The sequence below is a fragment of the Hipposideros armiger genome, unplaced genomic scaffold, assembly GCF_001890085.2.
Source record: "Hipposideros armiger isolate ML-2016 unplaced genomic scaffold, ASM189008v1 scaffold_15, whole genome shotgun sequence".
Lineage (NCBI taxonomy): Eukaryota > Metazoa > Chordata > Mammalia > Chiroptera > Hipposideridae > Hipposideros > Hipposideros armiger.
Window position 1 is genome coordinate 1,555,659 of NW_017731365.1, and position 7,625 is coordinate 1,563,283.

The 7,625-nt window shown below is 36.5% G+C and overlaps 1 protein-coding gene and 1 pseudogene across 1 annotated transcript in view; one reads left to right on the top strand and one right to left on the bottom strand.

The window, feature by feature from the left end:
• TET1 (tet methylcytosine dioxygenase 1) overlaps positions 1 to 7,625 on the top strand; it is a 155,071-nt gene that overhangs the window by 63,306 nt on the left and 84,140 nt on the right. The window lies entirely within an intron of this gene.
• Positions 129 to 624, bottom strand: LOC109371699 (transcription factor BTF3 pseudogene; annotated as a pseudogene).

A 7,625-nucleotide genomic window follows, 5' to 3' on the forward strand; every position in this document is an offset into this window, starting at 1 on the left:
TTTAAAAAAAAATTAGAGATCGAGATTTTATCAGATCCATGAACAAAATTTTAAAAAGCAGTCATAATATAAAATAGCAGCTCCCAGTAACTTCTTCAAATTTTATTTTCTTCAGAAGTTGACTCACTTCAGTTTGTTTCATTCTTGGAAGCCTCATCAAAATTCTCCACAAGATCTGGAACTTCATTATCATCATCCTCTCCAGTATCAAGTGGTGCTTTTCCATCCACAGATTGTTTGGGCAGAGCTTCAGCCAGTCTCCTTAAACTAGTCAGACTGTTTGCACCAAGCTGGTTTAAGATGTTGGGTAGCATTTCTGTCAGCTGCTTGGTCTCAACGTGGCCTGTCATGGTGAAAGTGTTCGCTTCACGAGAGGTTTAAACTTTAGAGTTGTTAAGTGGATCACTGTTCCTTGGCATGTGAACATATTCACCTCTTCAATACCAGAGATATTGTTTACCCCTAACTTCTTTAAGGAGAACTGAAGTTTTTTATCATCTGCTGTAGCTGTTCTGTGAACCACCTTCTTCTTTCTGCGAGTAGTTCCTTTCCCACCAATGCGCACTTGTGCCTGCAGTTTGGCGAGTTTCTCCTGGTTCATGATAATTTCTTTCATCTTGTTGGAGAGGAAACGAGGCTGCGCGGGGGACTAGGGTTGGCGTTCAGGGGGTCTTGGGCAGACCAGCTGAGAATGGTCAATCACTTTTAATTGAGGGAATGCAGAGGTAGTTCATGCGTGGCAGCAGTAGGTGGACTTCATGACCTTGAAGGTCTCTTCTAACCTTGAGATCCTCTCAGCAGCTTAAACAGAAAACACAGATGGCCACTTCATAACTTACTTACTACTAAGCTTGTGTAGTAAGGGTTTTATATCAGAGTATGTTTAGCCTCTGGTGTATCTGTGACATGATTAGTAAAACCCAACCGCCACCCCAGGCAAAGGGGAAGGTACATGGAATTTAAACACAGATAGTCTAAAAATGCCAAACCTGACAGATTCCACCACTTTCATGTAACTGGGTTCTCACTTCTTAGAACTAAACCTAATGATGTGTAAGTTCAGCTCAAGGTGACTTTTTCTTGGGATGTACAAAGGAGAGTATTGTGTTTGCTGGAATAATTGTGTTCTTTTCTACTACCAAGTACATTCCTATATGATTTGTTGCCTACTGCCACTTCCAATCCGTTTTCAGCACTTTTTCCTTAGAAGTTTAGCGTTGATTTATTTACCCCAGACATTTCCACTTTAAAAATGCATTCTATACTTGTCTGTATTTCCATGATTTCTGAAATATTTCTAATGAGGCAATATAATATTTTTAACAAATGTAGTTTGTTTTCTTTTTTTTTGTTTGTCTGTTTTTTTAATGGTCTCTTATTTATTTCAGTATACCAAAAATGTTAAACTTCATTTGCATTAACTTTGTTTTTAATTTATTTTTTCCCCTAGCTTTATTGAGATTTAATTGACATATACCATCACACTGTGTAAGTTTAGGATCTACAGTGTTGTTGATTTGATATATGTATATATTGTAAAATGATTACCCCATTTTATTTATTTTATTTTATTTTTTAATTTTTTAAAAGATTTCATCGGGGAATTGGGGGAGGGGAACAGCATTGGGGAATTGGGGAAGGGAAACAGACAAGTTGCTGTCCTTTTGTTCTTCAGTCTAGTTGTGGAGGACGTCACTTCATTGGCCCATGTTGGTATTATGATCATTGCGCTTTTCCCGGGTGAGGTAGTTTGGTTGCCAGCCACTGGACAGCTGCTCACAGTAGCTTATGGCAGTCCACTGCAGCTTCACTGCAGCCTAGCGTTCATGGCAGCCCAGCTCCAGGTCGAGCTGTTGTTCACAATCTTAGCTGTAGAGGGTGCAGTATCACTGGCCCTAATGTGGGATCCGAACTGGGCTCTGCTGCTCCGAGCTGGCGTCCCAAACCAACTCTTACCCACGCGCCACTCGGCTGGCCCAGTTTCTTCCCTTTTAGTAGCTTGTACTCTCATTTTTTACTGGCCCCAGATTTGCTCTTTTCTGTGTTTTTCAGTTCATTGTTAGAGTGATGTTATTTGAATCCCTGCTCACACCCCTGGCAAGGGTCCTTGGTTTCCCATGTTTAATCCAACTTTTAGTCCCTCTGATTGCTCCTTCCCAAGCTGATTTCCTTGAATCACTTTTACAAGTAAAATACCAAGAGGCTTTGCAGGAATTGCTTCAGTATTAATGTGCAAATGTATAACATCTGTTGAGCCTTCTTCATGCCTGCAGCCTTGTATTTTCAAACTCAGTTTCCACAGGTGTCATCTCACTTGTTAGCAAGCAACAAAATGGTTTAAAAACAGGCCACGTAAGTAACTCTACATAACGGCTTTCCAGGAAGGTGCAGAATAGAGGTATTTAGGGTAAGGTTGTAACTTTGTAATTCATAAAAGAGGTGAGAAAAATTCAGCAGTAACAGAAAGCCCTCAGTGTTCACAGACTAGGAAACCATTTTCAGGTGTTATTTTTGTTGATTTTTTTCTTAAAAGCCTTAGAACTGTGTCAGACTTGCCTGTCTACAGTTGTATGATAATAAAATTTGGTGATTTTCTATTATTGTGTAACAGCAATCTTTTGGGAACTGTGGAATTCAGAATCTTGTCCCTTCTTTCTGATTCATGTTTTTATTGTCTTTTCCTTTATTGGATTTTATAGTCCATGATATTTAAGATGTTTATGAGGAATTAAAAAATAATATAGTGCCAGATTTGAATTTGTCTGTTTATAACTGTCAAAGCAATACTAAGGAAGGGGGGAGAAGCAGTGCTCTCTATACTTGTAATGACTTACGACTTCAATAGATTTTTTTGTAATGCTGTCAGTTTTATCTGTGGCATTTTGTTTACACTAGGAAATACATGAAACAATGATGTCAACACATGTGCTGGTATTTTATTTCAAATAATGTGAGTCCAAGCATATGACATTCTAGACACTGAAGTATCTCTTTAATTGTAAATTTATTTGTAGTGGACAATTCACCTCTCCCAACTCACCCAAATGGACCTAGTATTAATATTTGTCTTATGTTTTTTCAAAACATTTTTGTTGCATATATAAATATACAAACAAAATGATATCATAATCCTGTTTTGCCATATGCTTCTTAAGCTTTTTTAAGGTTTAAAATACAAATACAAGAGTTTTATATAAGACACTTGCATAGTTCAGAATTATTACAAGAACACTCTTAATCACCAGTGAAATGGTTAAGAAATACAACATTGCCAATATTGTAACCATCTGTGTATGTCCCTCTACCATCTCATCCTCCTCTCAACCCCCAAGAGGAAATTTCTTTCCTGATATTAGGATAATCACTTCCTTGCGGTTATATATAAAGCTTTACCACTTCAGTATCCTTGATAATACAGTTCTTAAGAATAATTTTCTACAGAGTAAATTCATAAAAAAGGAGATTCCCAGTGATGGCAATTCATTAAAACTTTTTTTTATTGCATGAAAAGTTTTGTCTTTCTGATAACAAAAATAATCATGTTTAGTATAAAACTATTTGGGCTCATTATACAAATTAATTAAACACTGCAGAAATGTGTGATGGTGAAAGGGGAAGTCCCCAGTAACTAACCTCATACCAAATAACATGTATTTGCTTTATGTTTCTATGACTATACTTTTATTATTATTTTATAAAAGTCAGGTTGTGCTATATTCTTTCTTCACAATTGTTTCTTTTCATATTAATATGTACTCCTGTTTGGATCAGTTTAAGTGGCTCTCCATTGTGATTGAATGGTGTGAATTTAAGAATACTACTCACAGATATAAAGGGAATCAAAAGTCAATTTAAAATAGTGTATATATTTTAAATTAATGGAGGAAAATAAAATAAAAAAATAACCCACTTAGCAAAAAGCATGCCAGCACCAAACATTTATTACGATAAATGTACGTGAAATATCTTCACCATCTGAAACAAATGCCTCAGATTGTGTAAATATAACAAAATTTAAATTGATATATTGTCTACAAGGGACACTCCTAAAGCAAAGGGAGTTGAAATTCAAGGATGGGTGAAAATAATCCAGAGAAATGTAAACAAAAATAGAATGCACTTTTTCTAGGTGTACATTTTAAATTTTGGTAACTATTGTCGTTTGTAAATTTCAACTTGAACCAAGAGCAACAAGTTTATCACCTCTAAATATTATCAACCATTATTCTTTGTTATGCTGACATTTAAAATTGATTGCATTAATTTAATTTTTAAATTATTACTGAGTTTTCTCCAACTCTATTGAGGTATAATTGACAAATTTGTTAGATATTTAAAGTGTATAATGTGATGATTTAATATATGTGAAAGGATTCTCCCCATAGAGTTAATTAATACATCCATCTCCTCACATGTTTACCTTTCTTTGTTTCTTAGTAAGAACATTTAATTCTACTCTTTTAGCAAATTTCAGTTATACAATACAGTGTTAGCAGCTATATAGTTAACCATGTTGTACATTAGATCCTCATACCTTAGTCGTCTTATAACTGGAAGTGCCTATGTGCCCTGTCACTAACCTCTCTGGAGTTATTTCCGCCAGCTCCCAGTCCCTGGCAAGCACTTCTCTACTCACTGTTTCTATGAGTTTGACTTTTTTTTCTTTTTTCCATTGCACATATAAGTGATACCATGAACTACTTGTCTTTCTTTGTCTGACATATTTCACTTAGCATAATGCCCATTAGGTTCATCCATGTTGTTGCAAATGACAAGGTTTCTTTCCATTATGTATATATACATATGTGTACATGTGTGTATGTATGTATATATACAGAGGGTGCCAAAAAAATGTATATACATTTTAAGAAAGGAAAACTGTATTAAAATTGGAATAATATATACCAATAACAAAAGACGAATACAAGTCACGTTTGACTTCTGCAATTACAAGAGGTGCTCAAAGAGGTTACCAGCAATGTCCAGACACTTCTGATTACAGTGAACTACTGCTTGAGCAATGTTGACCAAAGTGTCCTCTTGTATACATTTTTTGGCACCCCTGGTATATATATATATATATATATATATATAACATAAAAAAATTTTTTTAGCCCATTTTTCTGTGGACAGACACTTAACTTGTTTCCTTACCTTGGCTATTATGAATAATGCTGCTACCTCATTGAGGTGATACATCATTATGGTTTTGATGTGCGTTTCTCTGATAATTAATGTTAATTGGCACCTGTTCATGTACCTATTGGACATTCGTATTGTCATCTTTGGAAAACTGTCTATTTAGGTCCTTAATTTTTATGTCTTTCTTTCTTTCTTTCTTTTTTTAAAGATTTTTATTCGGGAATTAGGGGATGGGAACAGCGCTGGGCAATTAGGGGAAGGGGAACAGACAAGTTGCTGTCGTCTTGTACCTCAGTCTAGTTGTGGAGGACGTCGCCTCACTGGCCCAAGTTGGTACCATCACTGCGCTCCTCCCGGGCAAGGCAGACCGGTTGCCGGTCCCTCAGATGGCCACTCACTCTGGCCGCCGGCCACACACGGCAGCCCATGGCAACCCACTGCCCCAGGGGCTGCAGCCTACGCCGTCGCAGGCAACCCACGGCAGCCCAGCTCCAGGCCGAGCCACCGTTCAGCATCCCAGCTGCAGAGGGCAGCGTCACTGGCCCTCATATGTGGGATCTGAACCGGGGCCCTCTGGCGTCCCAAGCCAGTTCTTAACCATCGCGCCACTCGGCCGGTCCCCTAGAAATATTTTTAAATTATTACTTTTTAAATTAAATTTATTGGGGTTGCATTGGTTAATAAAATTATATAGTTTTCAATTGTACAGTTCTATAATACATCATCTCTATATTGCATTGTGTGTTCACTACGCATTAATTAGTACTTTTAATAAAAAGGGACAGATAAGAAATTTCCATCATTGTAATTATCTATGGAAATAAAAGGAGGAAAAAAGACTAAACCCATCATGGTATTTAATGTATTGGTGAGTAGTACTTATTAGTTTTAGGACTTTATCTGTAAGATTTGTCTTGGTCATTCTTTCTGACTTTCCAAGATGGTGTCGTGTATTAAAAGAGGTGTTAGATATGGAAAAAGAAAAGAAAAAGACCAGAGCTTTGGCTAAGGAGAAAGGTGTATGCAGACTGAGTGGTGGTGGATGACAAAGAAGCCAGTCTAGTGTTATTAGGTCCTGGAGAGAGTTTTCCAGGAGGCAAGAAAAGGCTAAAACAAGTCCATCTGAAATATCTTTCCTAACCAATCCTGCCACTTAAAGTGTCTGGTTTCAGAAGAGCCACCTTCTGAAACCAAGTATTGGAAAAATGTCATTTAGAGAGTACTCTATTCCTTTATTCTAAAATAATATTTAGAAATGAATACAAGTACAGTTGGAAAATGTCTCCATATTAATTCACTATGTAAGAGCTGTGTTTCTTTTTAAAAAATTTATTTGTGTGTTTATTCATTTTTTATTCTTAAGATAAATATCCAACTTTTTAAATGAAAAATTTCAAGTTAAAAGAAGTTGAGAAAACAATGCTATACCCATGATCTCAATTCAGTAGTTGTCTTTTTTTATATGTATGGACCCTAATTGTAGGTATCATTCTTAAAGTTAAATCTCTTACTAAGAGCAATCTACACAATCATACCATTATTAGAGTTCCCTAATATTATCTAATATCTAGGCTATCCTTAGATTTCTTCATTTGTCCTCAAAATAAAACACACATTTTGAGCCTAGAGGACAACCACCACCATCTGTTCTAATGGACATCCACCAAGACTGAAGTGCAGGATGAGGAGACAGCATTGCAAACAAAGTATAATCAATTGATAGGGTGAATATCTGTACAGAGATAGTAAAGAAAGTCGTGTTCTATTTTACCTGAGTAAGGCTGTGGGGTTAAAAATATATTTGATTCTACCACCTTGGGGATAGTTATGAAATACTTGATTCTACAGATCACGTTTCTTCTAGTTCTAGGTGTTTTGGGGGCAAATTGTATGGGGTATGGTAGAATGACCAGAGGGCTTTCTATGTTGAAGTTTCTGCTTGGAGACTAGACTGGCTGCTTAAAATAGCCTAAGGGAAGCAGGGCTGGGGGTGGAGCTGGTGTGGGGATACTATTGTTGCAAGAGATGTTCTGAAAATTTGTCCAAGGCTGGGAACTAGAGGCCCTGCTTGGGGGACTGAAAAATGTGAATTTTGCTCTGGGGATGAATGGTTCCCAAGTTCTCTTACCAAGCTGCTCTTTGTATCAATTTTATCTTTATAGACCTGAGGGAATCTTGCAGGGTTTACTTTAGAATCCGGTTTTCTAAAACCCCTTGGGTGACTTTGATGTTGAGCCAGGTGCAGTGTGGAATATGGCCTAAAGCAATGAGATTTGCATTTAAAATGACTCCCTAAAATAACTGCATTATCTCATACTTGAAATTTGGGTCATGCAACTAAGAAACTGACTTTGATTTTATTTTATTTTAATTAATTTACATTTTTAAACTGAATTAAAGCAAAATATTTTCAATTAAAATACAACTTTGTTTTGGTACCACTGCATTTTACTTTAACCATTGAAAATTTAGCTTGAACTGGG